The sequence below is a fragment of the Dermacentor silvarum genome, chromosome 4 (assembly GCF_013339745.2).
Source record: "Dermacentor silvarum isolate Dsil-2018 chromosome 4, BIME_Dsil_1.4, whole genome shotgun sequence".
Taxonomy (NCBI): Eukaryota; Metazoa; Arthropoda; class Arachnida; order Ixodida; family Ixodidae; genus Dermacentor; species Dermacentor silvarum.
In genome coordinates this window covers 63532326-63550685 of record NC_051157.2, presented here as the reverse complement: position 1 = coordinate 63550685, position 18360 = coordinate 63532326, and the positions used below count along the sequence as shown (strand labels likewise).

Below are 18360 nucleotides of genomic sequence, written 5' to 3'. Positions count from 1 at the left end.
CAATCATGCACTATAATGTGTTTTCGCTTGGTAAGAGCTGTTGAAGTGAAATCCTGCGGAATAACAGTTGAGATCTGCGAGTGACGTGCCCAATATAGAACACTCGCAATGCTAGCTGCTTGGAACACACATGCAGAGCAGGATACGTTCATTATTTTTGGTCTATAAATTACCGGAAAGAAAAAGAACTCGCGAAAGATAAAACTTAGGGTTCGATATAGTTCAGAGCTGCTGCAAGAAGAAGCGGAGGAGGAAAATGAGCAGATAACGACGATGACTATGGTGGTGGTGGTGGTGGTGGTGGTGGTGATGATGATGATGATGATGATGATGATGATGATGATGACGCCGACGACCGACGACGACGACGACGACGACGACGATGGTGGTGGTGGTGTGGTGATGATGATGGTGGTGACAAGCAATGTAGGGTAGGCCAAGAATATGATCATAGCGTGAAAACAGGAAACAAAATTGAATGAACGAACATCGAGGGATGGACATATATCAGTGCACACGGCAAATCTTTACACGAGCTGGCAGCGTGCACGTGCTGAAAGAGGCAAATGCACGCCAGTGGCCCCAGATTTTGCGCGCGAGATTACAGCGGGCCTTTTTCACGACAAGTGTTTATTTTGTTCCGGTACGTGACAAAGCGCTAGTACGAGCATCATGATTTGTAATCGACCAATAAGCTGTGCAAGGGTTAATAAAAAAAAGTCTAATAGAGACGAGATATATGGACAATGTTTGCCAATTAATGAAACAGGAGCCTTGACAGGATAAGGAAAAGGGTGTTTTCTTCTTGCCCGTACTCTCTTTATTGTTCATTGAAGGGCATCTGCATGAAGACTGTTAAATTTTATGGGCGTGTTCTGGGACTGGAACGCCTCTCTTTTGCTATACGCCCCTGCAGAGATGAACGATGCAGCAGTAAGCAACTGTAATAGTGCAGAAACTCGCGGATGCTCTCTTTTCTTTGTCTCTTTTCCTCTCGAAGTCTAAATAAAAATCTGGTAAATTCATGTACTTGGTACAAGAGCAGCGGATATTACGATCCCATCATTGACAGTTCAGAAGCAGCGCTGGTTCATGAATTCGAATGCTTTGTGAATGCTCTAAACTGATCGCGTCGTACGCCTCGAAGCTGCGAAAGGGATCCGGTTAAAGCTACGAGAGAGACCACGAGTCAGACAACGAGACAGGCCATGAAACAGGTCACGATACAGTCTACGAGACGGCTACGATGACAGGCAACGAGACAAGTCCTAAGACAGGGTAAAACACAAGCCACAAGGCCAGACGCGTCCCACTATGCTAACCAATGCCAGCATATATAAAGTTGTAAAATGCCGATGTTTGGAACGACTTGAGTGTAAGAGCGGCGCCGAGCGTGTTCTCTTCTCTGCTCGCAATTTCTGCTCGCTTCATTCAAGCCTCCCGCACTCCCACACACAAGAAGGCCCTATTGTTCGCGCGCCTGTTTTGTATATCTTTCATTCCTTCAATTTTACGCCACCGAAGTTCACCGCTGATTGGGCATTCACCCGCCCCGGCGGTACCGTCCGCCGCAGTGTCCCCACTCCGATGAAAAAGAGGAAAATAGGGATAGAGGAAGTGGGAGAGGAGGGGGGACGCAGCTCACCCTCTGCATGCGAGATAATCAGCCGTTTTACCCCCCAAAAAGGGCCTCGCTCTTCCCAGGTCGTTCTCCCTTTCAATCCCGGCACGCGGGGTGTCGACAAAACTACCGGAACCACCCCTTGGATGCAAGCTCGTGTCCTATAGAGCGAGATAGCACATACCGCATTTGCCTGCGTAAAATTTGATCCCTTTTCCAGTACCGTCCGTTTAAAGGGACACTGATGAGAACAATTAAGTTAAACTGTATCAGTGCATTACGCTTCCACAAAAGACAAAAAGACAGCCACTCTTGCCGTGAGGGCTTGGTAAGCCAGAAAATTAGACAAAATCAAAAGGTTGGTGGCGACGCCACCTTGAATTTCCTGCACAAGCTCGCCGTGACGTCACAGGTTGCGACAGCGTCTACTCGGTGCCTAGTTGATTGTTTTTCTTAAAGGACCATATTACATTCTAAACAAGCCAAAGACTTCCACATTGGTAGTTTCAATACCTTTGCGGGGCCAGAACGGTGCAAATACCAAGAAAATAGTTAAATTGACGCCGTCTCACTGACGAAAGGGGGCTAACGTGTCGGTACGAAATTCGAAATAGGAAAGTGGCTGTGCTGACGTTGGAATAAGCGTCTTGGCAATCGTTTGGTTTAGTTTCGTTTGTGCGCTTCATTTCCTGCGGTAATATTTACAGTTTTCGCGCCAACTTAACGACGATTAGGTTTTAAAACAACAATTTACTAGTCTAAACGGATTTATTGTTGCGCCTTTTCGAAGGTCCTCTCAAAATATGCGTGAGAAGTCGGCATAAATATGCATGCTTATAAGTGCGAAGGTGTGTACATCATGCGTCGCAATGAATTGCATTAATCGTTCCCCCTAAAATTTATTTAATGCACCCAGTTCTTTTATTGAGATCAGACTAATAAATGACATCCAATCACCATGAAGTGGTGAAGGCTATTCTAAGGCTAAAAAATATGGAAATGGTAAGAAAAAACATCGGCCGCCATCCCGCCCTGCGAACGTGAATGTCCAGCGAAGCTGTATCAAGCACCACACATGGTCGAGCTTTCTATTCACGCTGTTCTTCTGGTGTCTTTAATGTCCGTGGTCTACCCATGGCAGTCTTAGAACGAACTGAATGAGTTGCTAGACGGGACTCCCTTTTGTATACGAAATCGTGGTGACGTCACTAAGTATATATATATACTTAGTGACGTCACCACGATTTCGTATATCCGGAGGCTTGTGAACGTGATTATATATATATATATATATATATATATATATATATATATATGTCTGTTTACGACACGAAATTTTCTGACCAACGAGAAAGAGGTATACAGCTTCGCTATAAAATGAAATATAAGAAAGATCGACAACAAATGCTTCTGAGGCATAATTACGTATTCATTTTGTGGATGCATATGAGCGTAACATCATCACTATTGCCAACTGCTAGAGACACCGGTAATGCAGTGTGCCTTAAAAAAGAGTCTTCTTCTCAGTTGTATTGTCAGACGTATGACAAAGAAACACATTGTGTTGTATTTGTATTACGTCTGACAATTTAACAGAAGACGATTGTCTTCTTCGTGTCTCTTGCAGTCGGCGAAAGTATTGACGTCTGCATCCACATGATGGGCGAGTATTTTAGCCTCAGAATAACACTGTCCGTCTTTATAATCCCATTGCTCATTTCATATACACAGAGGTATCAGAAAACGCCAATTGAAGTTAACATTCTGTCCTGTCTGTTTCTTTTTGTACCTTTGCTCTCTCTCTCTCTTTTTTGCGCTCAAGTTTGTGTTACGCTGTAATCCTGCCATGCCACAAACGAGAAGGCGAAGGAAAGATGGCGCGGAGGCGTCGACGTACATTTTGGTCGCGTTATACGCGAGTAAATGCGATACTGAGGGAAGCACGCAGAAACGGTCCTGTATTGAACGCGTCAATGCAAGAAACTACGGTACGCCATTGTCGAGAGCCCAGAAAGAGACTGGCGCTATACAGTGCCGCACGCGACGAGCAGCTATATAGTTCCCTGCTTTGCGTGCGTTGCGTGTGTCGCCTTTGGGGGCCTCGGGAGCGAGTAGATTTGTGGCCGCCGTTCCCGTTCGCGTCCTGTTGTGTATGCGGTTCCCGGTATAAAGCGCGCTGTCCTAAATGGAAGCCCGCGACAGCTTGGATCGCAAGCGTTCCTGGCGCGTTCTACGCTTTTGTGGAACGCCGGATCATGTTGCGTCAGCCGCAGACAGCGCAGAGTTGGTCGTCGTCTGAACGGTGAGCGTTGTCGAACGAAAGGGGCTATAGACTGGCGGCAGAAATGAAAGTCGGAAGAGAGCGGGAACGCGGAGATTTAGAGCGTCGGAGGCACGGTTTAGAGTTGGCGCGCCTCTGGCCATGTGCAGTGCGGAACTTCATGCCTAAGCCGTGTAGGTTTTCGTCAACGTGTGCTACACCGGCACACAATTAGCTCCTTTCTGCGACAACGTTACCCGGTTTGAAAAAGTGACATTAGCTTTCGGCAGAGCGCTCAAACGCGAATGGAATGTCGCTGAAATAACGACCCTCGATTTGACGTTTAGACGTTTTTGTTTCCTCTTTCCGTAATTCATTCCACAGCTGTTCCCGACACGAAGTTGCAGAAACAATAGCGTTCTAACTTCTCAGTAAAAGGGCCCGGCAGTTAATACGTCTGATGAAACGCCATTTCCACCCGAAGTTAAAACACAAGCCCTCGTTCTTATCCTACATAGTTACTCCAAGCAGTCGACAAAAGTTGTCGGAGAGCAAAGCTACACTGGTATTCTCGCCCGCTGATGTCTGTGATAGCAGAATAATACCCGCAGGCTAGCACGACGAGCTCACCTTCTGTAATTGCATGGGATTAGGAGAAACGTCATTTTCCCTATAATCCCAGGCGCCACTCACAGTTAACGGAAAGCTCAATTATTTAAACTTCCATGCGAAGGTGGGGAAAGCGAGCTACGGAAAGAACTATATATAGAGAAACGAAAAAAAAAAAGCCCCATTAAAGGGGAAAAAAAGTGTGTGTGTGTGGGGGGGGGGGGGGGGGGTGAGGGCAAGACAACCGCTCTATAGGCTGTCACACAATTACAAAAGAAGAGATTACACGACGCGCTGCTTTCCGTGTTTTTACATTCCCCAATTCCTCTTTCATTTTTTTTCCCTTTTATCCTAAGCGAAACTTTGTTATCTGGCGTAATAAGCGAGGTTCCACACGCTGCGCCGATTCCCCTACGCGCTCCCGTTGGCGCGCCCTTATTACGGCCCAAATCTCGTTATCCGGAGCCGCGCTCCCAGGCTGTCGTCGCCGACGCTGCTGCACCGCTGCCACTCGACTACTCTGTCGGGCTGCAGTTGCCGTTTCTGAACGCTCGCCTCCCAACTACACCGTCTCTCTCTCTCTCCTCCTCAGGCTCACCCAGACACACGGCTAGCCGAAACAAAATGACGACTGCGAATGCAACGCGCAGCAGCAGCTGCCGAGACTACGCTGGTGGCAGGCTGCAGGCTGCGGCGCAGTGGCTTTACCGAAAAGAACCTGCTGGCCGCCCACTGTTTTTCGTGAAGCGTGGGGGATGGAGCGGCGGAAGGCACTTTAGGCCGGAGTTTCTATAAGCTCGACGAGGAACGGGTCACTCTACCCCACACGCGTGCGGAGAAGTGCTGCGCAGTGCGGCGTCCCTTGATAGTGGAACATGGATAACGAAAGAAAGAAAGGAGGGCGAAGAAGAAAGAAAGAGAGAGAGAGAGAGAGAAATGAAGAGCAGAGTAGCTAGAGAGAATAGGGAGAAGGTAACGAAAGAAGAAAGAACTAAGAAACAATTGGACGAATTATCGAATGAATGAATGAATGAATGAATGAATGAATGAATGAATGAATGAATGAATGAAGAGTTAGATGTAAAAGGATTCACTATGCATTCACGGCCGTGCTTTATTACTCGTACGGCTATAGTTGTGCAAGCAAATAACAGCGGTGATAGAGAGCTGCATAGTTCTCGAGAGAAGCGTAGAAACAACAAAAAAAAAGAAGAAAAGGAAAGAAAAAACGTACGAAAGAAATGGGCGAAACACGTGAGGGAACAGGCGACCGAAAAAGAAAATAAGAAAATCGACAGAGAAGCAGCGTTGTGTCACTAAGTGCCCACGCGTAGGCGCACTTACACGCGGACAATTTTGCTCGTAATCGCATAATCTAGCGGGGAATGCCAGCATCACGCACCCAAAAAATAATAATAATATGGCAGTCATGAGTAGTCATGAGTGAGGAGCAAGCGACGGGAACAAGAGTGAGAACAACCGCAAGAACTGGTGCTGCACTCTCTTGCTTGCTCACACATGCAGAAACATGCGTGCTCGCACGCACACTCGCAACCTCGTTAGCTTATAGCCGAAAGCTGCACCTGCCGCAAATGACACCGTGCATACACTCGTGTTCCTTTTATCGCGACGGTGAGAACAGGAACGCAGGCATTTAGCGCAATCTCCTCACGTTCTTTTTTTTTTTCGTTATTTCGCTGGGAGCCGCCAGATGTATGGCATGCAGACACCCCAACAGCACTCCCGCGTGTACAAGCGAGGCCTCCGCACCGAGCTCGGAAGTACTGGCTAACTCTATGTGGGCCACCGGCTGATTGCTCAAATGTGCGCATCTCTACTATATATGGTCGTACGCACTTACTTTATTCTATAAACATGTTAATGTATGTTGAATTGGGACACAGTGAATCAAGTTTCAGCGCCTACACTTCTACGTGTTTACATGTGAGGACCCTGGCTACAAATTGAACCAGCATTATCTTCTTTATCCATTTTCGCAGCATTCACATGCGCAGTGAACGGTTGCTTTCTTGTAATTATTATCAGTAATCTCTTGAACTGCTACATAGGTTGTGTGTGCAGTTAGGGTCGCTAAAGAATAAGAAAGAAAGCCTTCAGCTGTATTTTTGCTCTTTCATGTTACCGTTGTGTGCAGAACGCTACATTTATAACTCTATACTTACGAGCACAGATTTCTTGACAAGCAATAGAGAGAGATGCAGAAGAAAAGAAGGGAGGTTAACCAATGTTATCGTAAGCGCTATGAGCTGCATCAAAACTCATAATATTTGCCGACAACGGTGCCCTTATGGACAAAGCAGACTTTATTTATCATTGACCGCAGCATAAGGCATAATTCCAGCATCGTTGAAATCCAGTATATGTTCGGCACAAAATCATGAGACGATCCTTGCCTAAGAATGCTCAACGACGAGATTGTCTCAGCCGCTTGTATGGCAGACCGCTCTCAGAAATGTTGCTGGGACTCTGGCTGAAGCAATCTTGCATGCAAAAAGAGCACAAAAGCACTATACTGCACTTTTTGAAGGCGACTGCCTGTGACTGTCGGGGAACATTCCTCTGCGTTTGTGTTCACGCTGACTGTATCTCGATTATCTCTCTTCGCGTTTTCTTATCTGTCTTTCACTCTTTACCGATCGCAAGTGCATGGTAGCCAAACGAGCCCGGCCTTGGTTAAACTTCCTGCCTTTCCTTCTTCGTCTTTCTCTTTCTCGCATACTCCATATAGAATTAACGCAACAGCGTGCTCCAAACAGAACGACACCTTTCCGCTCGCACCTCGTGCAAAACTTTCTCCGCAGCAGTGTAAGTTCAAAGCCGGCAGGATAACTGGGTCAAGTGAAATGAAAGATAAATACAGGGAGTTAATGAGCGGAGAGAAATAAGCGCGCGCGAACAAAACAGCGTATAAGAGAGCGCCCATGCTGCAGATACGCAACCATACGAGCGCCTTCGTAAAAAACTCGCGGGCGCAAGTTGTTCCTTCCGATGCACGCAACGTCTTGGAGGTGCGCGGATAACGTATGCGCATGACAGCGCGTTTGCCTTCGCGGCAGTGGTTCGTGGGCTATGGCGATGTCTCGCTTCCTGGGCAAAACTCGGTGAGGGCCGGAAAAAGACGCGCCTCGGGGCGCTCCTCCGAGCGGAGAAGAGATAAGAAAAGGGAAGAAGGGGGCCTGGCAGCCAAGCCAAAGCCGTCGCCGCCAGAAAACTCGTGCGCGCGCCGCGTACCATATACCGCGACCTCGAGGCGATGTCGTCGTCGTCTCAGAAGATGGCCAGCGCAGGACGTAATCACGCGCGGCTTTGGAGAAATTGTGTTTGTGTGGTGCGAGAGAGAGAGAGGAGGTTAGGAAGCCAGACGGGCGGCCGAAGGAAGGAAGGAAAGATTGCACGCGCGACACTCGGGCGCAAAACACAGCACGCGCAGCCGCTTCCTGCGTGACGAAAGGTCGAGGAAACCCCGGCGCGCCTCTGCAGCCAAGCCGAAACGAGAGAGCCGTCGCCGCTGCATCCGCCCACGCCGCTTCAGCGAACACCGGGCGAACAGAATATAGCTTTCGTGGCGAATATCTGTCGACCCGTAGAGCGTACGAATTGCAATAATTGTTGTTGTTGTTGATGTTGTTTCATATACACAAGTGGCACATACACACGGTGGGGGATCGGCCAAGAATTCGGCGGTTCGCTGAAAATGCTTAAAAACGTTTCGTAAATAAAAACTGCCCTACTGGGAAAAGACGTGTTATTTAACGATGAGACTATTTTCGTCATAGCGGAGTGAATAAGGATATTTAGAATATTTAAAGTAAATGAACTTTTTTTTAGGAATTAAGGCAGGCGATGCGAGGAGTCAAAGATGAAGTCTTTCATGGCATTGCGAACTTCCGGTGGCTGAAGCCCAACGTCGAAGTTCCAAAGGAAAGTCAGGACGGGAACGTGCAAACCTTCTTAAAGTAAAACGCCTGGCGTCGTCTATGTATTCGCTGTTGTCGTTCAACGATCAAATCGCCTTTTGGGCGCACGCACGGACGCCCATGTCTTTCTCGCACCCGTAAATAAAGAGCTCGCGCAGGGAACAAGAAAAATAGGTTTACTGCTGCCTCTTTTACAGCTTCCTATAGCGTATTTTCGCGAACGATTCGATTCGGACTGATTTCGAATGGATAGCGGATGGGCAGCAGTTTGCGCGCTGGAGCTCGGTCTTTTATTTTTATTTTCAGCGACCGTATTAGAAAGCGTTGACAAAACACGAAACGGAAAGCATTAGATATTGTCGCGGCTTCGAGCAACAAATACTAACCCCAACGTGAATAATTTTGTGCGGGCATAGATATCATACGCTTTCGCTTCCCACCCCGTTTCTCTCTCTCTTGATAGAGCGGGGACGATCTTGAAGAGTATCTTTTCTTTTTCAGTTTAGATGCTTCATTTGGGCACAAAGTGTCGCGGTCAGATTTCACACTTTTCAAAGGCTCCGAATGACTGAAAGACCCCTGAAATGACTCCGTCCTGTCACACGCGGTGCAGACATAACGTTCAAAAAACTTGGGTAGTTAGATTTAGATGGACGTTAAAAAGCACCAGGTGGTCAAAATTAATCCTAAGTCCCCATTACGACGTGCCTCACAATCAGATCGTAGTTTCGGCACGTAAAACCCCGAAATTGGTTTCTTTTTACAAGCTTTTCAAAGAACAAGTCGCGCAGCTTGTGTCTGTTTAACGGACACAAGCACCGTGGCTAGCGCTTGTGTTCGTTAATCGTATACCTTTCTTTATCCTCATCAGCTCGTGTGCTGTGGTTTTCAAATCACAACAATAAACGAACAAGTAATAAACCGCGCGCACCTAAAACTGGAATCATTTCACCTACATGCGTTGTCCGAGCTTCTTGACTTGGACAACACCGGATAAAGCAAAGGCTGCGTCATTACATCATCACATGTGCACTCTTTTCTTCCATAAAGGAAAGTCCATAAAAGAGAAATCCAGGTCACAGGCGGCGGCGCGGGCTGCAACCGAGTCTGAGAGCCAGAAATAAAGCGGAATGGTGTAAACTGAAGTAAAGAACGACCCGTAAAATGATCATCGACCCTGTCTGCACCCGCCTCCGCCCCCTCACTCCAACTTTTCTTTCTCGATCGTGCTTCGCTGCGACCTTTGCTCTCGAGTCCACGTAAAGGGTTCCGTCACGATCCGTTCCCGCAAAACGCCCAGCCGCATTCGAAACACGGCCATATGCCCCGTCCGGCAAGCGAAGTTCCCAAAAAGTAGGCTACGCGGCCCGCGAGGCACGTCACAGCTGGAGACGTCAATACGCGGCGCGCGCCATCCGCATATGTACAGCGGCCGAGTACAAATGCGGCTGGCGAAGAAGAAGAGAAATCTATATAAACTTGCACGAATATAAACGTCCTCACGTATATAAGCCGGCTTCTCGAAAGTGCATCCGCTTTTCTGGGTTCGCGTGAGCGCGATCAATGCGGAATTTCAATAGACCTGCACGCTACACGTATAGACGTCGGCTTCTATTGATACCACCTCACGCGGCGCCTAAATTTTCTCCTTGTCGCCGTCGCTTCAGTTGCGTCCCATATTTACATCGGGGACGGAATTCACAATGCCTTTCGATCGTAAGTGCGTGTCAGAGAGAGAGATAAAGAAGATAAGGCAGACAGATTAACTGTGGTCGTGGCTAAAGTCCCTATATATATATATATATATATATATATATATATATATATATATCCTTTCAAAAAGAACAGAACATCTTGGGACTTTAGTCGTGGCCAGATGGCTACTCTGCACGTGGGAAAGATATGAAACAAAGATAAGAAGAATGATAAGAAGTAAGAAGGCGAGTCACGGTGCGCACACCCGCACATGAACGTTCACTCACGTTCAGCCACACGCGCTCGTATAGACCAGTCACTTTCAATAAGCGCATTAGCGCTTTGGTGCATGGCCTTGCGCATACCAGGGTTCTTAATTCGGCCAAGGTCCCGGGACCTTTTGCTTCCGCGAACAGCCTGTAGTCTAAGCGGCTCATACTAGTATGTCGAGCATATCGTTAAACATAGAAGGATGGACAAGGGCACAGAATGTGCTCGATTGTTTCGTCACATCCACAAGAAAGGCATGCGACGTTGGCCGGTCGCCTTCTATCACATTATATCCGCCATCACGATGGCCTTGCATCTGGTTTTATGAACAGTCCCTACCGTAAGCTAATCGAAGAGACATGATTGCTACAACAAAGCCCGTATTCACAAAAATACTTTTACGCTAGAATTGCTTCTTAAGCCAAATGCTACAAGCCAATCACTTTGCCGGACATAGCGAAGGACCCTAGCCAACGCCAAAAAGCACACACAAGCGAAAAACATAACGAATTCGGCTCCAGATAGATAAGCGGATTATACAAATGCCCAACAATTGGAGACCACATTAAAATGGACACGAAGACTAGATAGCAGTATATAAAATTTAAAAACAGTACCGTATAGGGTACACGTGGAAATGTATTGCAAATCCGTGACAGACAACGGGGAATAATAACATCGAGCAGCTATATTACCATTGTAGCACAGGACTACGCAATGAGTTACAACAGTGTACTTCCTGTATTATTGCGTAAGACTTGTCGGAGGCCTACTTGGTACAGGTTCATCTTGGTACAAATGGCACAAGACAAGACGACAAGTAAGAGCAGACGACAGGACCGCTGCCTTACCTGTCGTCTACTCTTACTCGTCGTCTCGTATTGTGTCATTTCTACAAAGATTCTCTTTAATCCTACGCAGATAATACCTGCGTCTTACCAACTGCAATAATAAAAAAACACGAACGCTACACTACGACTTTTTGTGTGGCCATGATCGAAGAGACAACTTTAAGCCGCAAAAACAAAATTTACAAGAAAGAATGCTAACAAACAAAGGAAAGGAAAGCTCCAAGCTTGGCTTCGGGACAAGCGCACGAGGACTGCGAGGCGCAAAAGTAAATTAACTATATAGCGAAGCAACACGTCTGAAAACGTTTTCTTGCATCGCCGTTCTAAGCTGAGGCACTGTGCGGAGCTGAAGATGCTACGCGCGACGTTTTTTTAGAAGCTGCACAACGGCAATACCGGTACTATAATCGAAAAAAAAGAAGTCTAGTGAAACAGAGAGGGCGTGCGCACTCCAGATCACACAAGACGCCAGATGGTACAATGACTCTGTTCAGTGTATAGAACACATTGCAAGAAAAGCCACAGATACAGGGAGAAAAAGGCAGATACAAAAAAGAAAGAAAAAAGTGCATGGAGGCTTGTTCCAGAACAGTGGTGGTGCCGAAAAAAAAAACAGACTGCGAGAGAAGCTCACATTTAGTCAGAATAACCGCAGAAAAAGCGATGTATTGGTAGCCTTATAGAACGAAAGGTTCTCAGTACACAGGCTGTCTAAAAATAAATAGAGAAAAAAAACTATTCGGATTCTGCGGGTTCTTGGGGGTGTGCCGCAATAACAAGGCCTGTTCTTGTGCCAGGTATAGACGGCTCCGGCATAAGCCCTTATTTTTGCCGGCAACCTCGTCGTGGACAACTAAATTGCTTCTTTCTATACCGGGAAAGGCCACTTACAAAAAAAAGAAAAAAAAAAGCTCCTTCAAGAGGCGTTCACGCGTTTAAAGAAAAACGAGAAATTTATCTCCACAAAAAGAATTCGAAAAAGGAACGTCTGCGATAAGACGGCGAGGCAGCCCTCTTCACCAGTCGGATAAACAGTCAGAGACGTATATCTGCGCGCCGAAGAGCGAAGCGGCTGCAGGCAGGCGATATAAAAGTACACGTACACACAGAGGCGCCATGTGATCAAACAAGAACAACCAGTGCCCAGGGACCTGGAAACAGTTGCAGGAAGCTTTAGAGCAGGCTTTAGAGGGCAGAGCACCGAAAAGGAGAAGATCTCACGGTTGCTTCTTCCGTCTAGTAGAAAAAAAAGAAGAAGAAAAAAAGAAGAAGGTGAGCCGGGATACGCGAAGAAACGAAGACGCAGTGTATGTATACGTTCATGTACGATGTGGAGCGCGTACGGCATGCGCTAGGCGGGTTGTGCCTAGACGTGCGCGACCAGCAGCAGCAGCAGCAGCAGCGACGCGGCAGGACGTGCATGAGCGACTTGATGAACACGGTTGTTGGCGCGAAAAACTTCCTAGGAAACGGTGCCACGGCGGCCCTGCCCCCCTTACGCAAGCCAAGAGCGCACACTACCGACTTCCGCGTGTGTGTGCGTGCGTCTACTAGGCGCGCGACTGCTTATTTCGTTTCTTATTCTTGTTATTATATGCGGGAAGAGTCTCTCTTGTGTTTTCCAGAGTCGTGTCGACGGTGGCGCTTGTTTATGAAGGCGTCGTCGCGGCCGACACAGTTGTGCGAAGGGGCAAGTTCGCAAGGGCGTCGCATCCTCGCTTTAATGCGGTGCGATGAACGCGTGTGCCCGCGAGCGCATGCTCTTATACATGCCGAGCTCGGGGTGAGAAAGTTACCGAGAAACGGGGGAATATTTCCGCGGTCTTCGCTTCGTTTGTACGTGGACAAGTGTGCGTGTGGGTGTTTGCATGTGCTTCTATCGTCGCGCCCACATTTGTGTGTGTGTGTGTGTGTGTGTGTGTGTGTGTGTGTGTGTGTGTGTGTGTGTGTGTGTGTGTGTGTGTGTGTGTGTGTGTGTGTGTGTGTGTGTGTGTGTGTGTGTGTGTGTGTGTGTGTGTGTGTGTGTGTGTGTGTGTGTGTGCATGTGTGTGTGTGTGTGTGTGTGTGTGTGTGTGTGTGTGTGTGTGTGTGTGTGTGTGTGTGTGTGTGTGTGTGTGTGTGTGTGTGTGTGTGTGTGTGTGTGTGTGTGTGTGTGTGTGTGTGTGTGTGTGTGTGTGTGTGTGTGTGTGTGTGTGTGTGTGTGTGTGTGTGTGTGTGTGTGTGTGTGTGTGTGTGTGTGTGTGTGTGTGTGTGTGTGTGTGTGTGGTGTGTGTGTGCGTGTGCGTGTGTGCGTGCGTGCGTGCGTGCGTGCGTGTGTGCGTGCGTGCGTGCGTGTGTGTGTGTGTGTGTGTGTGTGTGTGTGTGTGTGTGTGTGTGTGTGTGTGTGTGTGTGTGTGTGTGTGTGTGTGTGTTTGTACGCGTGTGCGTGTGTGTGCGTGCCTGTGTTTTTTTCCGAATTGGCGTTTATTTTACCTGCTGGAAACCTGTAAAGTATTGGATGGCATTTGCAACAGTACGTCACTCTATTTGCTCTGATCAACCGAACCCGGACACTCGAGCTGCAATTTCTGGGTTGAAAAATACTTTTTACAGCGAAGCTGTAATTGGCTAGCCGATTCGTCCGCCTGTCGCCTGTACGCAGAAACTATCACCATCAGCAATGGCTCGAGCGTTGTCGTCTTCTTCCACAGCCGGCTTGTTGGCGCCCCTCGGCGCAACCACGCGAACGCGCTCGTGCCACTCCTATATAGTACCACGTTCGTCGTGGTCGTCTTCTTCCACAGCTGGCTCCGTTGCCGCTCATTTTCCCAGCGTAGAATTTCACTTCTCTTCTGTCGTCGTATTGGGGAGGCCGCGTTTACGGGGGTATGAGCCATTCATTGTCTTACGTGACGGACAGATTTAATTTTGAAGAATCGCAAGCGGCAATGCGACTACGGCGGACTGCGGGCATACCATCAGTGACGTTGTTTTCTCCGTCGCAACCGAACGTGTGTGTGACCTCATTAAGAAACACAATGACGTAAACAATAATTGAGAAAGACTTTAATGAACCGTCGGGATTAACCCAGTGATAAAGACCGGGCCACACGTTTCAGCTTCGCTGGTTAACCATGTGTGCGGAGTGCTAGGGCGGTGATTTTCTTAATCTTGCGTCTGGTTATTTCATATCAAACCTGCTCACGAAAAGATCTACCCTTAACCCTTAACTCCTTAATTACCCTTAAGACATCGTGTTTCGGTCGTTTTCGTTTGAAGGCGCTAGTGTTGACATCTCATGATTGTGGCGCAATAGCGCTTCCGTGCGAACCGCCTATTGACGAGGAGAGGCACGTGCCTGTTCCATCGGTTGTTGCGTTTGATGCGCTCAGCCTTCGCGCAAGTTGTCCACGAACGCACACAAAAGCGGCGATGCGAGCGCTCCCTCACCATTATTCACACTTAAGTCACAGCTGAAAATAATTTGTTGTGTTCTTCGCTACGACATTACTCTACTCAGGTTAGAGAGAGTGGGAATAGGAAGAGACGAAAGCAGATAAATTAACCCGCAAAGCATCCGGTTAACTACCCTACACACAAACGAAAGGGGAAGAAAGATTATATATATATATATATATATATATATATATATATATATATATATATATATGAGAGAGAGAAAAGTTTATGTGAACATTACACGCGCTCAAAGGCATTCACGCAGGCTCGCCGACCTTAAAATCAGCAATAACGCCTTCTGAGCCTTGCATGAATTCGCCGTTCATGCAACCATGAACGGCGAGTTCTGTGTTCCAAAATGTTGACTGCACGTAATATCTGAAGGTCCAATTGTGACTATGCATGCATAGAAGAGTGATTATCTCTGTGCGTAATATTGCGGGACAGACACAGGGTGCACTACCGACCGCCCCAAGTCGGAACCTTCCGCCAACCCTCCTAGCTCCCGTTAGCTTTAGTTAACAGCGACAGCACGACCTTATTAATCTAGGGCGACACTTTCACAATGACGCATAACCGCTGCGCCGCGTGTTTGCTTTCCCTCGGGCGGTTTCTCACGCAACGTGGCTGATTACGCCGGAATGCGCTGTACCAGTTTTCTTTGCTGTCGCTACAAGGAAGGTGAGTATAGCTCGAGGAGCTTACGTTAAGATGCAGGATGAGAATTATTAGAGACCTTGAGACTAAGGAGCGCAAGCGGCTTGCGTATAAGAACCCACAATGCGCTTGGGTCGTGTTGGAAGCCAAACAGCTTCCGTGCGCAATCGGAATGCAAATCATGTGCGTTCCCTAATCTAAATACCCCTATTGAGCCCGTTATTGACGCCAACGAACTGACGACGCGGCATGCGTCCAACTCAGCATGCCAGTTACCTGCAACTAATTTATCCGTCCCAATTGATCCCTTTTGCTTAAGTTATAGCTTATCACAAAGAAGTATCTCCGCATATTAACTTCTCCTTTATTACATCAGTAGTAACAGAGCATAAGCAGGATCTATTATAAACAGTGTCAACGCTTGCTTGTTGCAAATTAGTGTTATTTTTTTCTTCAATTTAAAACACATAGTTCCATTCGAGGGGTTTCAGCAACACATCGTTTCACTCGCACAATTATCAGCTTATTTTACTAATGCACAATCAATTGACACTGGCTTCAGCTATATCGATTCTCTTATTGCCACCGGAAAGCTACTGGAGTTAACTTACAGGTTAAGCTAGTTTATGACCAGCGTAGAGATGCCTATAGCTAAAGATCATGTCGCGCCACGGTAAGACAGCACGATAAGGATAGACAACCGATGCAACCTGGCAAATTATATAATTATTTATTTATCTTTAACGTGTTTGAACAAATGTGTATTACGCGACCATTATGTTTAAAAAAGAAACAGAACGGGACGCAAAGCTCTGTCTCTGGTGTGGTGGTATTTGTAAGATTATTTCATGTTCCCATATTTTTTCACCGCTGTTATACAGCAAAACTCTCCCCATTTAAAGTACTTCGCTGGGTGTGCTGCACTTATTTGTTGCCACATTTGCTCCGAGCAGCGTGGGTAATCAAAATCACGCTTAAATCCACGCTTGACCGGATACAAATTACTCGTCGACAGTGTTATAGCCAGGCAAAACAAAATGAAATCAAACAACGTGCACACAAAGCAGGCAGTATGAGGACAGTCCGCCATCGGCGCTATAAAAGAGTGAGCACGCTTGTCGATCGTCCCATTAATCTCGAACTACCGGAAGAGTAGGCTTATCCCGTAATGCACTAATGCACCCGTTAATCTGATAAGCCGTGTGCCCAGGAGATAAGGGTAAGTGCCATTAGGACGGCCCGCGGCAAGTAAATCTCCTTTAAATCTCCGGCTTGAGCGCAATCGTTGCAGGAGATTAGAAAAAAAAAATAGGGTGATTTCGGACCAACGCTGGTGCACTCAAAACGTGTAAAAATAATGAATAAAGAGTAAGATGATGATATCCAGCGACATTTAGTTGTTCTCTTTCCACTCTTCATTAATTCAAATCTAAACTAAATAAAGAAGGAGAAGGCGTGGGGGGCGGGAGGGGGGGGGGTAATATTTGAGATAAAAACAGAGCTCCAAAAGGCGGAATCAATTCCTGATGAAAAAGAAAGCGAATTAAATGTTTCGGAACGAATTGTTTGAAAAGCGCAATCGCATAGCCAATAGCGCCTACATTCTCCAGAGAAAATGTCGCCTGCCGTTCCACGGGCAGTCTGGCTTATTCCTCGAGAGACAGCGAATCCGAGAAACTCGAACCTACATTTATCTTGCGACCTACCATCGCAAACCGAATGGATCGACTCATTCGAGGCGATGGAAACAAGTGCGATGGCAAATTTAAGGAGACTAAGATGGAGATACGTCTGTGCTTGCATGCGTGGTTCAATGCAGCCATTCGGCTTCATGTGCAGCAAAATGAAGGAATAGGGCCCTGAGAGAAGCCTTAGCTGAAAAGGAAAATATAAGAAAATGGGAGACAGAAATCATTGTGGAAGAGGGGGATGGGTGAGGGAAGGGGAAGGAGCTCTCTTTGTGAGCTCACACTTATTTGTATCAGAATGTCAAAAGCAGTTTCCCGCTTGGTGATCCCGAGAAATCGGAAGTCCCGTTCTACGACCGTGGAAGATATCGAGGCGGAAGCAGCGAAAACGAAGAGAAGCAGGCAGAGAAGGAAATTAGCGGAAAAGACAGAATTCTGAGAAAAAAAAAATCGCGAGCTCGCCCGCCTTCTTTTCTTTTCTTCGCTTATCGTCTGCAGTCTCACCCCATCATTCACTCCGCACCATTCGTCTTACTCAAGACTGAAGACGAAGGAAAGAATAATAATAAGAAAAGATCAGATTGATGAATGAACAAACGAACTCACGCGCTGCGCAACCTCAGTGTCACCGAACACTGCAGCGACCGCTCCATTGTTCTTCTCCACAGCAGGCCCACATCCAGCGCAGCAAACGTCCCCGCGGAATACCAAGACAAATACACTCCGGGGAATATCAGGCTTCCCCTCATTCTATGTTCTAGCTATAGCCTTCGCTGCTACACGCACAGCCCAAGCCAGTCGCCCCCCCTCTCCCTACGAGAGCGTTCTGCGCTCTCGACACGCGACATCTTCAAGAAGACCGCATACATACAACGAACACGTATACCGCGCCCGTTCGTATAATAAACGAAAACGCCTGCCATATTCTGCGCATAGTACGCGGCCGAAGCACGCGAACAAGCGGTTTCGCCTCTGCAGAGACGTTCAAGCGTGCGACTCGGAAAAGAGTATAAGCCACTACGCTTTCTTCCTCCGTTCCCGCTCTCCACAGCAAAATCTTTCTCGTTCGTTTCTTTCTTCCTCGCTCTTTCTCCTCTTTTGTTTCTTCTTCTTTATATTTTTCGAACACTCGAGTTCTCGTTCGACAACGTCGACTGATTTGTTGCGATCAGAGCGCAGCTGAGCGCCCTGAATGCGCTCCGCGCGCGCTGCTATGGGGCCCAGTGTTTGCAACGGGAACGTGGAGGACGCCAGTTTCCCGGCCGAAACGAGTTCAATTTCAGGAGAGAGGCTGGCTCGGTCTCCGTGCCACCCGCACACACGGGCAACGCAG

At 47.5% G+C, this 18360-nt stretch overlaps 1 protein-coding gene and 1 long non-coding RNA gene across 4 annotated transcripts in view; one reads left to right on the top strand and one right to left on the bottom strand.

Annotated features, from left to right (window-relative positions):
• LOC119448640 (histone-lysine N-methyltransferase, H3 lysine-79 specific-like) overlaps positions 1–18360 on the bottom strand; it is a 369011-nt gene that overhangs the window by 253279 nt on the left and 97372 nt on the right. The gene's annotated exons all lie outside the window — the stretch shown is intronic.
• Positions 1–18360, top strand: part of LOC125944707 (uncharacterized) — a 137335-nt gene that overhangs the window by 112167 nt on the left and 6808 nt on the right. The window contains exon 2 of one of the 2 annotated variants that reach the window (XR_007466376.1): positions 8340–8467. This is a non-coding gene — a long non-coding RNA (uncharacterized LOC125944707). The remainder of the gene's footprint in view (positions 1–8339; positions 8468–18360) is intronic. The other variant, XR_007466375.1, reaches the window with a different exon arrangement.